The following is a 25381-nucleotide window of genomic DNA, read 5'->3' as shown; positions in this document are numbered from 1 at the left end:
TGCGGCCAAGAGGTAAAAATCAGTGTGGGCAGGAAGGCCATTTCTCTCGAGTATGTCCGAACAGGGGTACGACTTCTTCCCATCCCCAGCCAGGATTTAGAGGTGGCCCCAGTATGATGAGACCTACTGTTCCTGCTCCGTCCTTTCAGCAGTCGAGTGTCCCGCGATATCGAGGACCGGGTGGTCAGAGTGCCCAAGTTCCTCTTCAAGTGAGAGTGTACGCCATGACCGAGGATCAGGCGAGAGAAGCTCCTGGTGGAGAGATTGCAGGTATTTGCACGCTTTGCGATTATCCTGCACGTGTTTTATTTGATACAGGAGCATCTCATTCGTTCATATCTCATGCATTTGTTGCATCTCACGATATTGAGTGTACCCCGTTGTATGATACTTTGTCGATAGCCACGCCAGCAAGGAAGATTATTTTGTCTGAGAACGTTGTGCATAATTGTGTATTGATATATGAGAATAATGTGATATTTCTGAATTTGATTGTCCTTCCAATGCACGACTTTGATTGTATTGTTGGCATGGATATCCTGATGGCAAATCGAGCTACTGTTTATTAATGTCATGGAGTGGTTCGATTTCGACCGATTGATGGACCCAAGTGGAATTTTTATGGCAAGGGTTCCCAAGCCAAAATTCCATTGGTATCTTCCTTGGAAATGTCTCGACTTTTGACTAGCGGAGATGAGGGTTATCTTATCTACGCTATTGATGTCTCTAAGAAGGAGCCTTCTTTATCTGAGATTCCTGCTGCGAATGAATTCCCGGATGTATTTCCCGATGAGATTCCTGATTTTCCTCCTCATCGAGAAGTTGAGTTTAGTATTGATCTTGTGCCGGGGACTGCGCCTATATCTAAAGCTCCCTATCGCATGCCACCTCTGGAATTGAAAGAATTGAAAGAACAATTACAAGATCTTCTCGATAAGGGATATATTCGACCGAGTGTATCACCTTGGGGAGCTCCGTTCTTATTTGTTCGGAAGAAAGATGGTACTATGCCAATGTGTATCGATTATAGGCAGCTGAATCGGGCTACTGTGAAAAACAAGTACCCACTTCCTCGTATTGATGATTTCTTTGATCAGCTTCAGTGTACTTCTGTATACTCGAAGATTGATCTTCGTTCTAGGTATCATCAAGTACGAGTTCGAGACGAAGATGTGCCCAAAACTGCTTTTCGTACGAGGTATGGCCATTATGAATTCTTGGTTATGCCTTTCGGTCTCACGAATGCTCCTGCTGTTTTTATGGATTTAATGAATCGTGTCTTCCGAGATTATCTTGACCGATTCGTTATTGTGTTTATCGATGATATTCTTGTATATTCGAAATTGAAAAAGGAACATGCTGAACATCTGAGACTGGTACTTCAAACTCTTCGTACTAGTCATTTGTATGCTAAATTGTCCAAATGCGAATTTTGGATGGACAAGGTGGTATTTTTGGGCCACGTCATTTCGAGACATGGCATATCTGTTGATCCTGCGAAGGTCGAAGCTGTATTGAATTGGTCAAGACCTACGAATGTTCCTGAGATCCGTAGCTTCATGGGTTTGGCTGGATATTATCGTCGTTTTATTGAATGATTTTCGAAAATAGCTTAACCTATTACTCAACTGACACAGAAGAATCAACGATTCATTTGGTCAGATGAATATGAAGCTAGTTTTCTTGAATTGAAGACGAGATTGACCACAGCACCTGTGCTTACTATTCCCTCAGGTACCGGAGGATTTGTTGTGTGCACAGATGCATCTGGTAAAGGTTTGGGCTGTGTTCTGATGCAACATGGCAAAGTGGTTGTTTATGCGTCTCGTCAATTGAAATATCATGAAACACGTTATCCTGTTCATGATCTTGAATTGGCTGCCATTGTGTTTGCTTTGAAGATTTGGCGCCATTACTTGTACGGAGAAAAGTGTGTTATCTATTCGGACCATAAGAGTCTGAAATATCTCTTTTTTCAATCTGATTTGAATATTAGGCAACGCAGGTGGATGGATCTCCTGAAGGATTTTGATTGTGAGATTCAATATCACTCTGGATCGGTGAATGTTACTGCGGATGCCCTTAGTCGTAAAGTACTTGATTCTGTGTTAGCTTCTGTTTGTGTCGTCAAGGTACATGAGGATATATGTACTTCTGGTTGGGCTTTTCACTCGAATTGGAATTCTGTCACTGTCTCAGCATTGCAAATTGAGCCGAACTTGATATCGAAAATACGAAAGGCCCAACGAAGCGATGATCAGATCCAAAAGTCGAAAGAACTTGTATATGTTGGACATCAGTCTGGATTTCATATTTCTTCTGATGGTTCTTTACGACTTAATGGTTGGCTGGTAGTTCCTGATGATTCTGATTTGAAATCTGCCCTTCTTCGAGAAGCACATTGTAGCAAATACAGTATTCACCCTGGGGGCCGAAAGATGTATTTGACATTGAGACCTCAATTCTGGTGGAAACGTATGAAGAAGGACATTGCTGAGTTTATTTCTAAATGTCTGGTCTGCCAGTAAGTGAAAGCCGAGAGAATAAAACCGGGAGGATTACTCCATAGTCTTGAAATCCTGAAATGGAATTGGGAACATATTGCTATGGATTTTGTGACTCATTTACCTCGTTCGCTCAAGGGCTGTGATGCTATTTGGGTCATTATTGATCGGCTTTCAAAATCTGCGCATTTCATTCCGTATAAACGGACTTATCCTTATAAGAGAATGGCCCGTTTATACATTGAGAATGTTGTGAGGCTGCATGGTGTGCCAGTCTCAATTGTATCTGATCGTGATCCCAGATTTGTTTCTAAATTCTGGGGTAGTTTTCAGGAAGCGATGGGTACGCGTTTGGCTATGAGTACTGCTTATCATCCTCAAATTGATGGCCAGACTGAGCGTACGATTCAAACGTTGGAGGATATGTTGCGTGCGATAGTGATGGATTTCAGAATGAGATGGCAAGATGCCTTACCATTGGTTGAATTTTCCTATAATAATAGCTTTCAAACGAGTATCGATATGGCACCGTTTGAAGCTCTATATGGGAGACGATGTAGATCACCGTTATTTTGGGATGAGATTGGTGAGAGACAATTGACTGGACCTGAAATGATACAGGAAATGAACGATAAGGTTCAGTTGATTCGGCAGCGGATGAAAGCTGCTCAGGATGGTCAAACGAGTTATGCGAACAAACGAAGACGACCCTTGGAATTCCAGAAAGGTGACAAAGTGTTTTTGAAAATATCTCCCTTTAGAGGCACTGTTCGATTCGGCATGCGAGGGAAATTATCTCCTCGATATGTTGGTCCATACGAAATTCTAGATCGAGTTGGTGATCTTGCGTATCGATTGGCATTAACACCAGCTTTATCTGCCAGTCATGATATATTTCATGTTTCTATGTTGAGGAAATATGAACCGGATCCATCACATGTGCTTGCATCTGACGAGGTTGAACTTGATCCTTCTCTTTCCTATGTTGAACAACCTGTTCGCATTATGGATCGAAAGGAAAAGATATTGCGAAATAAATCGATCCCTTTGGTTCGAGTACAATGGACACGACATGGTATTGAAGAGTCGACGTGGGAATTGGAAAGCAAAATGCGAGATTCGTATCCGCATTTGTTTGATTCTATGTCATCTGTTCCACTGTATTCGATGTATTCTGATCCGTTTACTGATTTTAGTTTTGATATATACTATAACTGGTAACAGATATATGTTTGCCAATGTTATGTATATAGAGATGTTTGAGATTTCGAGGACAAAATCTTTTAAGTGGGGGAGAAATGTAAGGACCGTGTATCGTATTATCGTAAATTTTGTGTGATTATCGATAATTTATGAAATTGATATGTGATTATGCAATTGATGTATATTAGGACAATGAAATTGAGAAAATGAATATTGAATATGAGTTGACGTTGTAAGAGCTCGAGTGGAGAAGCCGGACGCCAATATAGTACAAAAGTCAATATTTGTACAGAACATGTGGCGCCCGGGCGGTAGAAAGTGACCGCCCGAGCGCCAGGGTATGTAAAATGTGTATTTGGGCAGAACACTTCGCGCTCGAGCGGTAGTTTGTGACCGCCCGAGCGCGATGCAAATGTTAGGCGGACAGAACCCTCCGCGCCCGAACGGTAATATTTGACCGCCCGAGCGCGGTACATATATTTCTCGGGGACAGAATGTCTCGCGCTCGGGCGCGAGAATTCTACCGCCCGAGCGCGTAGGCGGTGGAGATAAGAATGATTTCTTTCATTCGTTTTCTTCATTTTACATTTCAGAGAATTCGAGAGACACGAGAGATTCGATTTTCTTCCGTCCAAATAGACTTCGAAACGTTGTCTAAACGCGAAATAAATTATATATTTGTGATCTTCGCGTCGAGGGCTTCTGACTGAGCTAATTTTCTTCTAGTTCCAGCAGCTCTAAATAGCAAAGTGCTGGAATAACATGTATTCGAAGTTGAATTTCCTGTATGTATTAGAATAACCGACAATAAACTCATATTTGAAGTCGGAATTGAATTATGATATGAATTTTTGAAGTTTCAAAAGATATTTGAAACTCATATTAATGATTTGGATTATGTTATTGATTGGAATGTGTATGTTATTGATGTAGATAAAATGTAATATCAATATCTTCAGGCTACATCAACTGGAAACGAAGAATTGAGGTATGTTGCGACCGGGTAACATACGATAGGTATCTGTATTATATGATATATGTTGGATTGATTTGACTGATTGGATTGAGAATATGTGTCTATATGCCTTAATTATTGAGTTTATGTGGCATACAGATATTGAGATTTGGATATCGATGTATAAAATAAATGTTTTGTTAACACACATCGTTTGATGCATACATCGATACAAGACATGCATGTTGAGCTATGATCCTTGGATACCCTGATATGATTGGATTCTCGGGTTTGTGAACACAATTCTATGTTTGGTATTATATGACCCTTAAAAACATAGACATTTGTGGCCCCGATGATTGGATATGAGATTTGGGATTTGATGGCGCTTTGTCGACGCTATCATACGAGTATCCCTTATGGAGGCCGGTGTGCCAGCTCGAGCATTGACTTGATAGCGATTCGTTTGATTCTGACATGTGCTCAGTGGATGGGCATTTCACCCGATACCTCCACAACATACATGCATTGCATACCATATATCATTGTTTAGATACTTGTGGTATATATGATGGTTGTTCCATACGGAGCTTTGCTTACCCCCAAGGGGGGCTGTTGTTGTGTTTGTGTGTGTGCAATGGTAGGTATCCCAGGATATCAGGAGACCGGAGAGGGTACTTCTTGAGGGAGTCACAGTTGAGTTGAGGTTTATGTTTTGTTCCCAGTATATATGTATATGTATTTATATACCGGGGCATGTCCCGAGGATATGAGTTGTTTGTATATGATTGGTTTTGATTACGTGTGGGCATGTTTATGATGTGAGATGGAATACTATTTTTAGTATTCAAATGAAATGATTTGGGCTCATTGTAAAGAAAATTTAAACTCGTTTTCCGCTGCAATTAATTAACCCCTAATCAGATTGTATTATAATAACGATTAGGAGCTAAGGGCCCCACATCTTTCCTAACGACGTCACATGTTTTCCACCAGAGAGAGAGGTGGAGTTTGCAATCGATCTTATGCCAGGCACCGTGCCAATCTCCAAGGCACCGTACCGTTTAGCTCCAGCTGAGATGTTAGAACTTAAGCAGCAGATTCAGGAGCTCCTTGACAAGGAATTTATCCGCCCTAGTTTTTCACCGTGGGGCGCACCAGTGCTCTTTGTGAAAAAGAAAGATGGGAGCATGAGACTGTGCATCGATTACCGAGAGTTGAACAAGGTGACGATCAAGAATAAATACCCACTTCCAAGGATCGAAGACTGGTTCGATCAGTTGCATGGAGCCACAGTGTTCTCTAAGATAGATCTTCGATCGGTGTAATGCCCGAGATTTAATATCGTGTTAAATTACGATTATTGATTTTAATCGAGACGATTATGAGAGGGGCTAACCGAGACACAAAAGGAGATTTTATGTGGGAATTTTTGGTGCGAGGACCGAAGGTCTCGCGCATATGCGCGAGCTGTGCGGAAGCCATAATGAGAGACCGAGCATTGGGCGCACATGCGCGACCTCAATACGCGCACATGCGCGAGAGGTCCAGAGAGTTGGGCGCACATGTGCGACCTCAATACGCGCACATGCGCGAGAGATCCAGAGAGTTGGGCGCACATGCGCGACTTAGATTCGCGCATATGCTCGAGGCGATGTGCATGATACGCGCGGAGACAGAGTGTCTCGCGCATATGCGCCGAGTGATGTCGCGCATATGCGCGAGACGTGGGTTGCAAAGAAGCGAGCCACTTGCCTTAATGCATGTAACGTATATATATATAAATATATACACACATGTCTTCTTAAGCCTCAGAAAGAGGAAATCGAAGGAAACGTTGTCAAAATTGTTTTTGAAATCGTGGAGTTGCGATTGTGTACAATCCGTCCGTCCGAATTGTAATCTGACTTCAGTACTGCAATCCTATCGACGTAGGCTACAACTGGACGTAAGTTTTGCTACGTTTTGACATTTTTTGAAATTATGATATTGTCAGAATTGAATAGGATTCATATATGATGTTCTTGATATACTAGACATCGTAGTATCAAAGTCAGATTGAGAAACAGATCGATTATGGAATTGTTATGAATTTTCAGGGTATATTGATTTATACCAGACAGAATTGAATTGTGACGGGTTTATAGATTGTATCGGATATGAATTATGATTTGTAATTGATGTCTGTTGATATGGTATTGACGGGGATACTGAGATTGTGCCGTTATGCCGTGATTTGAATTAAATCCAGATTAATCAGATTCAATGTTGAATTGAGAATAGAATATTGATATTATGATTCTCAATATGTCGTTTCATATTTACAGAGATAGTATTGAGTTCAGAATTGATATTACTTCAGACCGAGACTACAAACGAAAGGTATAAGTCAATGTGGTATTGGGAGATCGACTTGAGTCGGTTTAGACTTGAGTTTCCCTAAATCACATACTTTACTTTATTGCATTGATATTTGCATTGATTTGATTGATGTACTTGTTCTCTTGATTTATAGATAGCAGATATTAGACGAGTAATCTTGTGACAGAAGTGCTTGATAGTGGCGGGATCGCCACGGGCACATTGCACGGTGTCACAAGATAGTGTATGGACGATAGTGCCAAAGTCTGTCACCGGATGATTGGCTATCGATGTGGATAGAATTGTAGCTTCTCTATTACTGGTGATCGGTACTGTATCGATGTGGATAGAATCGTAACTCTTTTATTATTGATGATCGATATCATATCGATGTGGATAGAATCGGAGTTTCTTCTATTACTGGTGATCGATACTAGATCGATGTGGATAGAATCAGAGCTTCTTCTATTACTGGTAATTGATACCATATTGATGTGGATAGAATCGGAATTTCTTCTATTACTGGTGATCGATATGGAATGCCAACTTCTGGAAACCGGGATCCCTAGACTAGGATTGAGTCTAGTCTGAATTGTAGAGTTACGAGCATTGTCGACAGTCTGATATTGATTATGTTTCAGATTTTGATACATATTGCTGTTATCTGTTACATGCTTTATATTTGTTTATATGATTGCATGTTTCGTTGATTTATACGGGGATTATATTCTCACCGGAATTATCCGGCTGTTGTCTTGTTTGTATGTGTACATGACAACAGGTGGGACAGGATCAGGGTCCAGGAGATGAGGAGAGATCGTGATGGAGTGGAGACATCGGACTTTGATGTATATAGGGTTTTGGCACTTGATAATTAGATGTTGAACCTTAGTTTTTACTGATTTGTAGACGGTACAGGACTTGTACTTTATTTTATACTGAGTTGTATATTAGTTTGATTTCACTACATTCCGCATTAAAAAGAAAAAAATTTTATGACCCTAATTACTTGATTAGCAAATTGATCCTGATGACGATTAAAAACTGATTAGCGTCCGGGTCCCCACAATCGGGGTATCACCAACTGAAGGTGAAAGATGCAAATGTTCATAAGACAGCCTTCAGGACCAGGTATGGGCATTACGAGTTCTTAGTGATGCCGTTTGGACTGACGAATGCTCCAGAAATTTTCATGGACCTCGTGAACCGAGTATTTCAGCCCTACTTAGATCAATTCGTCATAGTATTTATTGACGATATCCTTATTTACTCGAAGAGCCATGAGGAGCACAACCACCATATGAGGACAGTTTTGCAGGTTTTGCAGAGTCGCAAGTTGTTTGCGAAGCTCAGTAAGTGTGAATTTTGGTTGGAGAAAGTAGCATTCTTGGGTCACATAATATCTAGCAGCGGTATTAAGGTGGATCTTGCTAAAGTGGCAGCTGTTAAGGAATGGGTTGAGCCGAAGAATGCATCAGACAGCTGTTAAGGAATGGGTTGAGCCGAAGAATGCATCAGAAATCCGCAGTTTTATGGGTTTAGCAGGTTTCTACTGTAAGTTTATTCAGGGATTTTCGTTGGTAGCAGTGCCGCTCACTTCACTGACCAAGAAGAATGCTAAGTTCGTGTGGAGTGGCGAGTGCCAGAAGAGCTTCGATACTTTGAAGCAAGCTCTTATTCAGCGCCAGTGTTAGCCATGCCAGCCGGGCAAGGAGATATTGTGTTATACACCGATGCATCTAAGCTCGGGTTAGGCGCATTGTTGATGCAGCATGGTCGGGTGATAGTTTATGCTTCCAGACAGTTGAAGGTGCATGAGAAGAATTATCCAACTCATGATTTAGAATTAGCTGCCGTTGTCTTTGCATTGAAGATTTGGAGACACTACTTGTACGGCGAGAAATGCCAGATATTTACTGATCACAAGAGTCTCAAGTATTTCTTCACGCAGAAAGAGCTGAACATGAGGCAAAGGCGGTGGTTGGAGTTGGTAAAAGACTACGATTGTGAAATTAGCTACCATCCAGGGAAAGCTAATGTGGTGGCAGATGCCTTGAGTAGGAAGGTTGCAGTCATAGCTCAGTTGTCAGTACAAAAATCTCTTCAGTCAGAGATTCAGATATTTGGGCTATAGGTTTATCCTAAGGGCAGAGCTCCTAAACTGTCTAATTTGACAGTTCAGTCTTCCTTATTAGACCGAATCCGTAGAGGACAACCTTCAGATGAGCAATTGCAGAAATGAAGGCTGAAAGGTGAAGTCAAGGGCAGTGTACTCTACGCAGTGTCCGATGGTATTGTGATATACAAAGGTAGAATGTGGGTGCCTAGTGTTTATTCGATCAGAGAGGATATTTTGACAGAGGCACATGCGTCTCCATATTCCATCCACCCAGGAGGTACCAAGATGTACAAGGATTTACATATTTTGTATTGGTGGCCAGGTATGAAACGAGATATCCGTCGATTTGTGTCTGAATGTCTCACTTGTCAGTAAGTGAAGGCAGAGCATCAGAGGCCAGCAGAGATGCTTAAGCTACTCCCTATCCCCGACTGGAAGTGGGAGAATATCACAATGGACTTGTAGTTGGTTTACCGAGGTCAGTTAGAGGATTTAATGCTATTTGGGTTATAGTAGATCGACTCACTAAGTCAGCGCACTTCTTGCCAGTGAAGACGACTTTCTCCATTACGCAATATGCGGAGCTTTATATCAGGGAGATAGTCTGATTGCATGGAATCCCAGTTTCTATTGTGTCCGACAGAGATCCGAGGTTTACATCGTCCTTTTGGAAAAGTTTGCATGCAGCCATGGGGACAAAGTTGCTTTTCAGTACAACTTTTCACCCGCAGACAGATGGCTAATCTGAGCGAGTGATTCAGATTTTAGAGGATTTATTGCGAGCCTGTATAATAGATTTCCATGGGACTTGGGAATCTAAGCTACCTCTATTGGAGTTTACCTATAACAACAGTTTTCAATCATCCATTGGTATGTCTCCCTACAAGGCATTGTATGGGAGGAAGTGCAGATTGCCGATTCATTGGGATGAAGTCGGTGAAAGAGCAGAACATGGTCCAGAAATAGTTTAGCAGACTGTAGATGTGGTGGTCAAGATTCGAGACAGAATGAAAACCGCCCAGAGTCGCCAAAAGAGCTATGCTGACAGAGGAGGAGAGATCTCGAGTTTGCCGTAGGTGATCACGTTTTTGTAAAGATAGAACCTATGAAGGGTGTTATGAGATTTGGGAAGAGAGGCAAGCTGGGTCTGAGATTTATTGGGCTGTTCGAGATTCTTGCCAGAGTTGGGACACTAGCTTATCGTGTTGCCCTCCCGTCGAATCTGGCCGGGGTACACAATGTGTTCCACGTCTCGATGCTCTGAAAGTACTTGGCGAATCCTTCGCATGTTTTGAGCTACGAACCGTTACAGTTGGCTCCAGACCTGTCTTACGAGGAAAGACCTGTCCAAATCCTACACAGATAGGAGTGGAGACTTCGGAACAAGGTGACCATGCTGGTCAAAGTCCGGTGGCTAAATCAATCAGTGGAAGAGGCCACTTGGGAGACAGAAGCAGATATGAGGAACCGCTACCCAGAACTGTTTCGTAAGGACTAGCCATATTCAATTCATCCTTGAAGCACGAAGATGTACAGAGATCTTCAGTTATTATATTGGTGGCTGGGCATGAAGTGTGACATTTTGCATTTTGTGACCGAGTGTTTGACATGTCAACAAGTCAAAGTAGAGCATCAGAGGCTAGCAGAGAATTTTAAGCCATTTATATTTCCGAGTGAAAATGGGAAAATATTAGTATGGACTTTGTTGTGGGATTGCCGAGGACTATCAAAGGATTTAATTCTATATGGGTGATAGTGGATCGTCTTATGAAATCAGCGCATTTTCTACCTATCAAGACGACATTCACCATGATACAGTATGCTGATATGTATATTCGAGAGATAGTTCATCTGCATGGGATTCTCGTATCTAAGTTTCTGACAGAGATCCAAAATTTACATCGTCTTTCTGGAATAGTCTGCATGCAGCGATGGGGACCAAATTATTATTCAGTACATCATTCTATCCTCTAACCGATCTTCAGTCAGAGAGGGTTATTCAAATTTTAGAGGATCTAGTGCGAGCTTATGTGATCGATTTCCAAGGAAATTGGGAATCAAAATTACCTCTAGTGGAGTTCACCTACGATAATATATATCAATCATCTATTGGGATGGCTCTTTTTGAGGTACTTTATGGAATGAAATGTAGATCTTCTATTCATTAGGACGAGGTTGGCGAAAGAAAGGAGATGGGTCCTGATTCGATCGAAGAGACAACCAAGCTAGTAGTCAAAATTCGAGAGAGAATGAAGACTACACAAAGCCGGCATAAAAGTTATGCCGACAAAAGACGAAGAGACGTAGAGTTTGCAGTGGGAGACCACGTATTTGTGAAAACAGCACCAATGAAGGGTGTTACGCGATTTGGCAAGAAAGGAAAACTTAGTCCAAGATTCATAGGCCCGTTTGAGATTTTGGAGAGGATTGGAATACTATCCTATAGAGTGGCATTGCCACCGATGCTATCTTGAATACACAATGTGTTTCATATCTTGATGCTGCGAAAGTACTTGTCGAACTCATCACATGTACTAAATTATGAACCCCTGTAATTGACCCCAAATATGACTTAGACAAAAGACCTATACAAATCTTAGGTAGGAAAGAAAGAAGACTCTGAAACTAAGTCATTCCAATGGTCAAGGTCAAGTGGCTGAATCACTCGGAGGAAAAAAATACTTGAGAAATCGAGAGGGACTTGAGGATTCGCTATCCAGAGCTATTTTGTAAGTTCTAACTTCGAGAACGAAATTTTATTTAAGGAGAGGAGGAATTGTAAGGTCCAAAAATTAAGACGACTTAATCCGGCTGTATGCAAATTTAAGGAAAATCAAATAATAGCTAATTAATTGATTTTAATTGCTTAATTAATTATATGTTATATGTTTATATGATTTTATAGTATTTTCATACTTAGATGCATTAAAATATATTTTTAAAAGGTTATTCGAGTTGCAATCGATGAACGGAGACCGAGGGCTGCAAAAATGGAAAATATTTTTATTATTTAATTGTTTAAAATAAGGTTGATTTTTTTTTTTATTTTTTAAAATAAGGAGTTTTGAGGTGATGTTATACGCCGAGATGTAATTTTTATCGGTATACGATTTTCAACCAAAATACGAACGATTTGACAACTCGGCTAACAATTTCACAAACTTAACTAAATAAAATATTTATTAAAGCACTAATGGGCTTATTGGGCCTAACTAACCTTGTTAATGGGCTTAAGTTATTATTAGTGTCTTAATTAATAATTAAAAGCACTAATCCACCCTAAGTGTAACACATCACACGGCCCTTTACTCCTTTTTCTCCCAAAAATCACACGGCACACACAAACACATTAATGAAGTTTCGGCTATTGCTAGGAAAATTCTCCCAAGATTGCTCGTCGCCATTTTCCGCAATCGTCAACATTTATTCTTGCGTTAAATACGCAAAGGCACGCCATATTCTTTCCTTTACTCATCATCACACCATAATATGTATTTATTTATGAATTGTATGAAAAACAAGAGACTTTTGATTTATTTTCGTTTTTGCACAAACATGAATTTTTAAAGCATGGTTTTTATCCCAAAAATTTTTGTTTTCATACATAAAGGGGTTGCCATGATTAGGGCTCGTTAAAGGGTTGTTTTTACACAAGTTTAAGAGTCCTAAGTCACACGAGAACAAGCTACACACATAAACAAACAAACTGGAACAATGGCTTCAAGTTTTGTGGCATAGGTGATCGGTTAAGGGGAAACACGATGCATGGATTGGCTGGGTTGCGACCAGGATTGGGCTGGGTCATGTATGGGTCAGGGAAGGAGTCCTAGCCACACTAGGACTCGAGAGACGTGGCTGGGAAGAATCCTAGCAAGCTAGGACTCCACCCAAGAAGAGGCACGCTTGGGCAGCAGCCGCGCAGGGAGTTTGTGGCTCGGCCAGGGGGCTTCAGGGAGTTTGTGGCTCGGCTAGGCTAGGTCCCGAGGGTCTGGGCTCGGGGCTGGCTAAGTGGCTAGAGTCCTAGGCAGCAAAACATAGAGTCCTATTGCTACTTTGTTTCTCGGTCGTGGCTTCTTCTGATTTGTGTGGCTTCGGCTTGAGCTTTGGTTCGATTCCTAAGGATTCTAAGGGTCCAGTAGGGTCCATAGAGTGTCTGGTTCGAAGATGGCTCAGGGTGGTTTGGGTTTGGCTTGGTGAAAACGTAAGTTGGCCCAAGGGTTTTAGTTGTGGTTCGAACTAGGGTTTCTTTATGGGCTAAAGTTTGAAACATAGTTCAACGGGGGTCGAGTCATGGTTTGCGAGGGCTAATTAAATATAAAAAGTCTAAGTTTCAAGTTTATGGAATTTTATGATGAAAATTTAACGTTAAAAGACATGTTTCATGCTTGGTTTAAAAGAAAAACGATATATGCATGTTTTGTAACAAATACTCTTTTTAAAATGCGAAAATATATCTATATATATATTTTAAAGGCTCGCCATTACATAATAACATTTAAAATAATCGTATTTATTTGGCAATAAAAATATCACTGTTTAAAGTAAACAACATCAAACGAAAACGTAAATGAGTAAAAATCGTAATATCTTCAACGTATATAAAATGTTTAACTCCTCTCAAATCTCATAAATAAATATGCGGAAAATCGTGCGGTCCTCGGATCGTGTCACCGCACCAGTGCTGCATGCTCAGAGTCCAGCACCTCCAGTCTCCTCAGTGTCCATCTTACCTGCATCACACACGCCTAGTGAGTCTAAATACTCAACATACCTATACTAGAAATAACAAGTACATATACAGGCACACAGCAATGAAAATATCATACTCAACATAACTTTCATGATTTTATAACATGAACATAAACGTCTCGTATAATATCGTGTCGTGTCAAAGAATGTCATCTCATATCATCATATACGTAAACGTTTTCTTTTAATTTAATTCTGTTCTTTAGTTGTGACTTTCGTATCTGGTCTATCGTTTCAGCTCTATCGATGGATCCATCTACGTATAACCACGGTACCGGACGACAGAGACATCAGCGACATCATATTCACCACTTATTAAAACATACATATTCGTAATTTTTTCTTTAAACCAAGCATGCGACAGAAAATATCATAATTGCGTAAAATTCATAAACATGATGCATAAACATTTAAAATATTATAAATTTGTGCTCAGTGCGCTGTCTTGACCGAAATCTTACCCCGGGTGCAAAATGACCATTTTACCCCCTGGAACCCAAAATTACCGTTTTACCCCTGGACATCTACAATTTACCCGAAGCTTACCAAACTCCTTAAAATATTCCAAAACATTTTAAAAGCATTCCTAGACGTAAACTCGAGCTCATTTCATAACTTAACCAATTCGTTTTAAAACTTAGATCGGGGTCCCGTTTTTAACCCGAATCGACCTGAAACTTAAACGAATTTTTCCCAAATTTTTATCATATCTCAAAAACACTATAAAGCTCCTAATACTATAATATCAGACCCAAAAACTCTCAGCTACTATTCCAGAAAAAGAGCAAAATTCTCGGCCCTTCCTATTATGCAGCTTCGTGCACTCCCTTTCCCAAAAACTCACGCCACTACCCTAACCCTGACGTACCAACCATGAACCAACCCACCTTAGACTACCCTAGGACCCCTATGGACTCACCGAACCCATGGCCCTATCCCCATGCAGCCCACACTACCAGCCCGATCGCTAGAGACCCAAAAGCGCCTCAACCGCACTCCCTTGCACTCGGTTCGTTTGTGCTGCTCAAGGGTTCAGTCCAGCAGTGTTATGGCCCTCCAAGGACATGGTTTGGACCCATCAGAAGTAGATCCACCGCCTGGACTCACCCTGGCACCAACAGCTTCCCCCCTTATCCTCGATCTACCCTAAAACCGAGCCACCCCATGGAACGTTTCTCTCGATCTTACCACTCCCAGCAACCCTGATCGGTATGGCTCCCACAAACACAACGTGAAACCAATATCAGACTCTTAGCAGCCCATCATAGCAGCCCCTTGCACTAATTATCAAAGTCGTGAGCCACAACAAAAACAAATGATTGAACACAACAAAAATCGAGAGCTTTTCCCTCCTCATGGCTGGATCGAAAAATATCATGCATGAACACATTCATCAATATATAAAACATGTATGATGCAAAAAGAAATGATACAAAGCATGCCTGATGATGTTTCACGCAAGGGTAAAGAAGATCGAACACGCCAGGGAATTATTTGATGCAAGAACAAGTGACAGCCGAGCCTCTCAGCTGGTGTTTGCGTGAAAACAAGAGGAAATGGTTCTAAAAATGTGGGTGTTGGCTGATAAAAATAATATATTTAGGTTGAGAGGTGTTAAGGTGTTAATTATATAATAAACTAATAGATAAATGGCCCAAATTTGATAATTAAAAGTTTAAAAAGATAATTAAGCCCAATAAGCTTAAAAAAAGGTGCATTAAATCCAAACACACTCCCGAAAAATATTTTGTGTTGGAAAGCTTTTGAAAATATTAGTTGAACCTTTAAAAATTCCTTCGATTCGATAAAATTTGCGTACCGTAAAAAATAAAATCCTGCGAGAAAAAATACCCAAATCACGTTTTTTAAAAATACACTTAAAAACATCTTATTTTAATTAATAAAAATAATCATATAATTAAAATAATTTTCCTTAAAATTCTCTGGTCTTCGTTCCTTGTCGAACGTGAAGTGCATCTAAAAACCCTAATACAAGAACTTTTAAAATTTCATTAATTAAATTTTATCATGCATGAATTATGCATAAAATGCATAAAAATTATTAAACACATAATTTAAAATAAAATCCTAGATTGCATACATTCAGGTTACGTGAATTAAATTCCTGGACCTTACAACTCTCCCCCTAATTAAAATTTCGTCCTCGAAATTAGAACGTACCGAATAACTCCGGGTAGCGACTCCATATCTCGGTCTCCGTCTCCCATGTGGCCTCCTCCTCGGAATGATTAAGCCACTTGACTTTGACCATTTGGATCACTTTATTCCGAAGTCTCTTCTTCTGCCTGTCCAAAATTTGAGTGAGTCTCTCTTCGAATGACAGGTGCGGTGTCAGTTGAAGTAGCTCATAGTTAAGCACATGCAAAGGATTCAACATGTACTTACGCAGTATAGAGACGTGGATCACATTATGAACTCCAGCCAGATTCGGCGATAAAGCAACTCTGTATGCGAGTGTCCCAATTCTCTCTAGGATCTCAGATGGTTCGATGAATCTAGGGCTGAGCTTGCCCTTCTTCCCAAATCTCGTTACACCTTTCATAGGTGTGACCTTCACAAAAACATGATCCCCTACTGCGAACTCAAGATCTCGCCGTCTCTGATCTGCATAACTCTTCTGACGGCTCTTTGCAGTCTTCTTCATGTCTCTAATCCTAGCCACTAAATCTGCTGTCTATCTGACAATATCCGGACACAACTCTGCTCGCTCAACTACCTCATCCCAATAAACTGATGACCTACACTTCCTCCCATACAGTGCCTCGTATGGAACCATACCTATCGATGCCTGATAACTGTTGTTGTATGTGAACTTCAAAAGAGGTAACTTCGGCTCCCAGTTGCCTTGGAAGTGGATCAAGCATGCTCGGAGTAGGTTATCCAGAATCTGAATCACCCTCTCTGACTGACCGTCTGTCTGAGGATGGAAGGCGGTGCTGAACAGTAACTTCGTACCCAGCGCCTGGTGAAGACTCTTCCAAAATGCAGACGTGAACCTCGGATCCATGTCTGACATGATGGACACTGGAATCCCATGCAGCCTGACTATCTCTCCAATGTACAGCTCTACATAGTGAGTCATGGTGAATGTCTTCCTGATCGACAACAAATGAGCTGATTTAGTGAGCCGATCAACAATCACCCAGATGGCGTTAAATCCTCCAGTAGTCCTCGGAAGCCTTGTCACAAATTCCAAAGTAATATTCTTCCATTTCCACTCGGGAATAGGGAGCGGTCTCAGCTTCCCCGCAGGTCTCTGATGCTCTATCTTAACCTGCTGACAAGTCAAACAGTCGGAGACGAATTGCAGAATATCCCGCTTCATGCATGGCCACCAATACAGAGTCTAAATATCTTTATATATCTTCGTACTCCTTGGATGGATTGAGTACGGTGTCTTGTGGGACTCACTCAGCATATCTGCTCAATCACTGTCAGGAACCCATAGGCGGTCCATATATCTGACTATGCCGTCCACAACTGTATACAATCTCTGGTCTTTAACCTCGTCCCTTTGTCTAAACTTTTGTAACTGCTCATCAGAAGTCTGTCCTGCTCGGATTCTGTCTTTCAGAGTCGGCTGCACTACCAGAGTAGCAAGATTCGAGGCCTCGCCCCTTGCATAAACTGGAAGCTCAAATCTCTGAATCTGAGCCTGCAGCGGTCTCTGCAATGACAAATGGGCAATCACTGCGTGCTTCCTGCTCAGAGCGTCTGCAACTACATTATCCTTACCCAGATGGTAGCTAATGTCGCAACCATAATCCTTAACCTGCTCAAGCCACCTCCTCTGCCGCATATTCAGTTCCTTTTGAGTGAAGAAGTACTTCAGGCTCTTATGATCTGTGAAAATCCTTTACTTTTCCTCATACAGATAGTGTCTCCAGATCTTCAGGGAAAATACAACTGCTACTAGCTCGAGGTCATGAGTCGGATAATTATTCTCATGAGCCTTCAGCTTTCTGGGTGCATTAGCTATCACTCTGTCCTGCTGCATCAGAATTGCGTCCAACCCAAGCTTCGATGCACCTGTATATACCACAAACTTTCCTTGCCCTGATGGCATAGCTAGAACTGACGCTGTGGTCAAGGCCTGCTTCAGTCTGTCGAAACTCTCCTGACACTCAGATCCCCAAATAAACTTGGCGTTCTTCATCGCCAGGGCGGTCAAAGGCACCCAATAGAAGAGAAGTCCTGGTTAAACTTCCTGTAATAACCCAGAAATTCTAAGAAACTGCGGATCTCTGTCACGCTCTTCGGAACTGGCCAATCTCTGCCATCCTGAGATACAATGTGGCCCAAGAATGCCACCATGTCGAGCAAAAACTCACACTTGCTGAACTTGGCATACGGTCGATTATCCTGTAGAGTCTGTAACACAGTCTTCAGATGCTGACTGTGCTCCTCCCTGATCTTCGAATAGATCAGAATATCGTCAATGAAGACTATGACGAACTGATATAAATATGGCTGAAATATGTGATTCATGAGATCAATGAAGATCGTTGGCGCGTTCATCATACCGAAAGGCATAACCAAGAACTCAAAGCGCCCATAACGCGTCCGAGAAGCCGTCTTATGAACATCTGACTCTTTCACCTTCAGCTGATGGTATCCGGATCAATGGTGTATATTGGAGAACACCGAGGCTCCCTGAAGCTGATCAAATAATTCCTTGATCTAAGGCAACAGATACTTATTCTTAACTGTAACTCTGTTCAGCTCTCTGTAGTCGATGAACAATCGCATTCTGCCATCCTTCTTCTTAACAAACAGCACTGGAGTGCCCCAAGGAGAAAAGCTATGGCGAATAAAACCCTTATCCACTAGATCCTGAATCTGATCATTGAGCTCCTTCATCTCTACAGGCCCGAATCGGTAAGGTGTCTTAGATATCAGCACTGTCCCGGGAATGAGCTCAATAGAGAAGTCCACCTCTCTGTTTGGTGGAATGCCTGGAACATCGTCAGGGAACATGCTGTAGAACTCACTGACCACATATACATCCTCCAGCCTCTGACTGACTGGCCCTGACACTGGTACAATGCTGGTTAAGAACTTCTGGCAGCCTCTCATTATAAGCTTCCTCTCACACATGCAGGAAATGTCGTGCGGGAACTATTGATGTCTAGTTGCCTAAAAAATAAACGGCTTCCCACTGGGCGATCTGACAGAAACTGACATCTGTCGAAAATTTATGACTGCACCTTGAGAAGAGAGCCAATCCATACCCAGAATTATGTCGAACTCCGGCAGTGGTAGCACTATAAAATCTGCATGCACCGAACACTTCTGTAACCGAAGCTCCAATCTATTCACTATCTGAGAAGTGAACATCTGATCCTCGGATTGGATCGATACTCTGAAACCCAAACCCATCGCTACTGGTATGATTCCTAGTTGCTTGAAGAAAGATTCGGATATAAACGAATGCGTAGCCCCTGAATCTAGCAATGCATGTGTGGCTACACCTGCAATATGTATCCTCCCTGGGTCCTCTGCTGCCCCTACTGTTTCGGCGGTCCCGTAAACTGCTTCTTCTGTGGCTGAGAACTGGACTGGGCCTGATGCTGCTTCTGCTGCATCTCAAAGTCTATGTCTCGCAGTGCCTGCTCTGCCTGAAAAGCGAAGGCAGTGGCCTCATCATAACTCGCCGGCCTCATCAGCATGACGTCAAGGCGGAGAGTAGGTCTCAGTCCATCTAGGAAATGCCTCAGCTTCTGGGCGGAATCTCCTGCTATCATGGGCACAAAATGCCTGCCCCTGTCAAACTTGCGGATGAACTCCGCCACAGATAAATCCCCCTGCCGGTGGCTCATGAACTCTCTCGTCAGGCGGCCCCTGACGTCAGCTGGGAAATATTTCCCGAAAAACATCTCCCTGAATCTGGCCCACATGAGAGTAGACACATCCACAGATTGTGCAGCTCCCTCCCACCACAGGGACGGATCATCCCTCGGCATATAAATGGCGCAGCTGGCCCGGTCTCCATCCTCATCTGCAGAAAGTCAAAGTGTAACTCCAGTGACCTAATCAATCCCTCTGCAACGAATGGATAAATGATACCCCGAACTCCTTCGCGTTGAGCCTACAAAACTGCTCAAAAACGTCGGTCTGCTTTCTCTGAACCTGCTGGCCTCATTGGGCCTGCTCCATGAGTCTAGCTATCCCCTCAAGTACACGGGTAGCTGGGTCCCCGGGGTGGTGGTGGTGCTAGCGGAGGGCCCCTGCCACCCTCAGGGATATCATCATGTATGTCCATCCTGGGCTCGCGTCTACGAGGTATATCTAAATACAATCCAATGTAAAACGTAACCCCTAATGCAATCAATCTAGTTTTCAAAATAATGGACCTTAAATCGTAAAAATAGTTAAACATAAGCAATTAATCATCATAATGCGTAAATCATGAAAGCATGCAGATGACAACAATAAATCATTTAAAACATTTAAATCGTAAAAGCTTATAGACTTGAAGCTTTGAAAACTGAGCTGCAGAAGCTGGCGGTGGCACAACCCTATACAGTACCCTTGCTCTGATACCAACTATAAAGTCTACTAGTTTAAAATGCGGAAATATATATTTTTTTATTTTTTTTAAAGCTCGCCATTACATATTAACATTTAAAATAATTGTATTAATTTGGAAATAAAAATATCACGGTTTAAAGTAACCAACATCAAACGTAAACGTAAATGAGTATAAATAGTAATATCCCCAACATATATAAAATGTTTCACTCCTATCAAATCTCATAAATAAATATGCGGAAAATTGTGCGGTCCTCGGGTCGTGTCATCGCACTAGTGCTGCATGCTCAGAGTCCCGCACCTCCAGTCTCCTCAGTGTCTAGCTCACCTGCATCACACACGCCTAGTGAATCTAAAGACTCAACATACCTGTATCAAAAATAACAAGTACATATACAGGCACACAGCAGTGAAAAATATCATACTCAACATAAATTTCATTAACTTAAAACATGAACATAAACGACTCGTATAAAAACGTGCCGTGTCAAAGCATGTCATCTCATATCATCATATACATAAATGTTTTTTTAATTGAATTAATTTCATTAGTTGTGACTTTCGTATCAGCTCTATCGTATAAGCTCTATCAATGGATCCATCTACGTATAACCACGTTACCGGGCGACGGGGACATCAGCGACAGCATTACCGGTCCACTGAGCCTTGGCATCAGCTCATCATATCTCATATCATCGTATACATATACATCGTCAGTCACAACCAATTCCTATCCTTCAAAAATAACATCATATTCACCACTTAATAAAACATGCATATACGTAACTTTTTCTTTAAATTAAGCATGCGATGTATTTATCATAAATGCGTAAAATAGTAAACATGATGCATAAACATTTAAAATATCATAAATTTCTGCTCAGAACACTATCTTGAAAAAAATCTCACCCCGGGTGCAAAATGACCATTTTGCCCCTTGAACCAAAAATTAACGTTTTACCCCTGAACCTTTAAAATTGACACGAATTTTGCACCCGGAACCAAAAAATTACCGTTTTACCCCTGCACCTCTACAATTGCCCCGAAACTTACCAAACTCCTTAAAATGTCCGAAAACATTTTTAAAAGCATTCCTAAACGTAAACTCGATCCCATTTCATAACCAAACCGATTCGTTTTAAAAGTTGGACCGGGGTCCCGGTTTTAACCCGAATCGACTCGAATGTTAACCGAATTTTTCCCAACTTTTTATCATATCTTAAAAACACTATTAATCTCCTAATACTATAATATCAGAGTCAAAAACTCTCGGCTACTATTCCAGAAATAGAGCCTAATTCTCGGCCTTCCTATTATGCAGCTTCGTCAACTCCCTTTCCCAAAAACTCACGCCACTATCCTAACCCCGGCGTACCAGCCATGAACCATGCCACCTTAGACTACCATATTACCCCTCAGGACTCACCGAACCCACGGCCCTAGCCCCATGCAGCCCACACTACCAGCCCGATCGCTAGAGACCCAAAAGCGCCTCAACCGTACTCCCTTGCACTCGGTTTGTTTGTGCTGCTCAAGGGTTCAGTCCATCAGTGTTAGGGCCCTCCCAGGACATGTTTTGGACCCATCAGAAGTAGATCCACCACCTGGACTCACCCTGGCACCAACAGGTTCCCCCCTTACCCTCGATCTACCCAAAAGCCAAGCCACCCCATGGAACGTTTCTCTCGATCTTACCACTCCCAGCAACCCTGATCGGTATGGCTCTCACAAACACAACGTGACACCAATATCAGACTCTTAGCAACCCATCATAGCAGCCCCTTGCACTAATTATCAAAGCCGTGAGCCACAACAAAAAAATTGAAGGAACACAACAAAAATCGAGAGCTTTTCCCTCCTCATGGCTGGATCGAAACATATCATGCATAAACACATTCATCAGTATATAAAACATGTATGATGCAAAAAGAAATGATACAAAGCATGCCTGATGATGTTTCACGCAAGGAAAACGAAGATCGAACACGCCGGGGAATTATTTGATGCAAGAACAAGTGACAGCCGAGCCTCTCAGCTGGTTCTTGCGTGAAACGAGGGGAATAGGTTCTCAAAATGGGGTGTCGGCTGATAAAAATAATATATTTAGGTTGAGAGGTGTTAATTATATAATAAACTAATAGATAATAGGCCCTAATTTTATAATTAAAAGTTTAAAAAGATAATTAAGCCCAATAAGTTTAAAAATAGGCGCATTAAATCCAAACACACTCCCGAAAAATATTTCGTTTTGGAAAGCTTTTGAAAATATTTTTTGAACCCTTAAAAAGTCCCTCGATTCGATAAAATTTTCGTAATATTAAAAATAAAATCCTGCTAGTAAAAATAAACAATAAAATCTCGTTTTTTAAAAATACACTTAAAAACATCTTATTTTAATTAATAAAAATAAATCATATAATTAAAATAATTTCCCTGAAAATTCTCCGGTCTTCGTTCCTTGATCGAACGTGAAATGCATCTAGAAACCCTAATGCATGAACTTTTAAAATTTCATTAATTAAATCCTATCATGCATGAATTATGCATAAAATGCATAAAAATAATTAAACATATAATTTAAAATAAATCCAATATTGCATGCATTCAGGTTACGTGAATTAAATTCTTGGACCTTACAACTCTCACCCCTAATTAAAAGTTCGTCCTCAAAATTAGAACGTACCGAATAACTCCGGGTAGCGACTCCACATCTCGGTCTCTGTCTCCCACGTGGCCTCCTCCTCGGAATGATTAAGCCACTTGACTTTGACCATCTGGATCACTTTATTCCGGAGTCTCTTCTTCTGCCTGTCCAAAATTTGAGTGAGTCTCTCTTCGAATGACAGGTGCGGTGTCAGTTGAAGTAGCTCATAGTTAAGCACATGCGAAGGATTCGACATGTACTTACGCAGTATAGAGACGTGGATCACATTATGAACTCCAGCCAGATTCGGCGATAAAGCAACTCTGTATGCGAGTGTCCCAATTCTCTCTAGGATCTCAGATGGTTCGATGAATCTAGGGCTGAGCTTGCCCTTCTTCCCAAATCTCGTTACACCTTTCATAGGTGTGACCTTCACAAAAACATGATCCCCTACTGCGAACTCAAGATCTCGCCGTCTCTGATCTGCATAACTCTTCTGACGGCTCTTTGCAGTCTTCTTCATGTCTCTAATCCTAGCCACTAAATCTGCTGTCTATCTGACAATATCCGGACACAACTCTGCTCGCTCAACTACCTCATCCCAATAAACTGATGACCTACACTTCCTCCCATACAGTGCCTCGTATGGAACCATACCTATCGATGCCTGATAACTGTTGTTGTATGTGAACTTCAAAAGAGGTAACTTCGGCTCCCAGTTGCCTTAGAAGTGGATCAAGCATGCTCGGAGTAGGTTATCCAGAATCTGAATCACCCTCTCTGACTGACCGTCTGTCTGAGGATGGAAGGCGGTGCTGAACAGTAACTTCGTACCCAGCGCCTGGTGAAGACTCTTCCAAAATGCCGACGTGAACCTCGGATCCATGTCTGACATGATGGACACTGGAATCCCATGCAGCCTGACTATCTCTCCAATGTACAGCTCTACATAGTGAGTCATGGTGAATGTCTTCCTGATCGACAACAAATGAGCTGATTTAGTGAGCCGATCAACAATCACCCAGATGGCGTTAAATCCTCCAGTAGTCCTCGGAAGCCTTGTCACAAATTCCAAAGTAATATTCTTCCATTTCCACTCGGGAATAGGGAGCGGTCTCAGCTTCCCCGCAGGTCTCTGATGCTCTATCTTAACCTGCTGACAAGTCAAACAGTCGGAGACGAATTGCAGAATATCCCGCTTCATGCCTGGCCACCAATACAGAGTCTAAATATCTTTATATATCTTCGTACTCCTTGGATGGATTGAGTACGGTGTCTTGTGGGACTCACTCAGCATATCTGCTCAATCACTGTCAGGAACCCATAGGCGGTCCATATATCTGACTATGCCGTCCACAACTGTATACAATCTCTGGTCTTTAACCTCGTCCCTTTGTCTAAACTTTTGTAACTGCTCATCAGAAGTCTGTCCTGCTCGGATTCTGTCTTTCAGAGTCGGCTGCACTACCAGAGTAGCAAGATTCGAGGCCTCGCCCCTGGCATAAACTGGAAGCTCAAATCTCTGAATCTGAGCCTGCAGCGGTCTCTGCAATGACAAATGGGCAATCACTGCGTGCTTCCTGCTCAGAGCGTCTGCAACTACATTATCCTTACCCAGATGGTAGCTAATGTCGCAACCATAATCCTTAACCTGCTCAAGCCACCTCCTCTGCCGCATATTCAGTTCCTTTTGAGTGAAGAAGTACTTCAGGCTCTTATGATCTGTGAAAATCCTTTACTTTTCCTCATACAGATAGTGTCTCCAGATCTTCAGGGAAAATACAACTGCTACTAGCTCGAGGTCATGAGTCGGATAATTATTCTCATGAGCCTTCAGCTTTCTGGGTGCATTAGTTATCACTCTGTCCTGCTGCATCAGAATTGCGTCCAACCCAAGCTTCGATGCACCTGTATATACCACAAACTTTCCTTGCCCTGATGGCATAGCTAGAACTGACGCTGTGGTCAAGGCCTGCTTCAGTCTGTCGAAACTCTCCTGACACTCAGATCCCCAAATAAACTTGGCGTTCTTCATCGCCAGGGCGGTCAAAGGCACCCAATAGAAGAGAAGTCCTGGTTAAACTTCCTGTAATAACCCAGAAATTCTAAGAAACTGCGGATCTCTGTCACGCTCTTCGGAACTGGCCAATCTCTGCCATCCTGAGATACAATGTGGCCCAAGAATGCCACCATGTCGAGCAAAAACTCACACTTGCTGAACTTGGCATACGGTCGATTATCCTGTAGAGTCTGTAACACAGTCTTCAGATGCTGACTGTGCTCCTCCCTGATCT

The sequence above is a fragment of the Primulina tabacum genome, chromosome 14 (assembly GCF_025594145.1).
Source record: "Primulina tabacum isolate GXHZ01 chromosome 14, ASM2559414v2, whole genome shotgun sequence".
Taxonomy (NCBI): Eukaryota; Viridiplantae; Streptophyta; class Magnoliopsida; order Lamiales; family Gesneriaceae; genus Primulina; species Primulina tabacum.
This window is presented reverse-complemented; position numbering follows the sequence as displayed.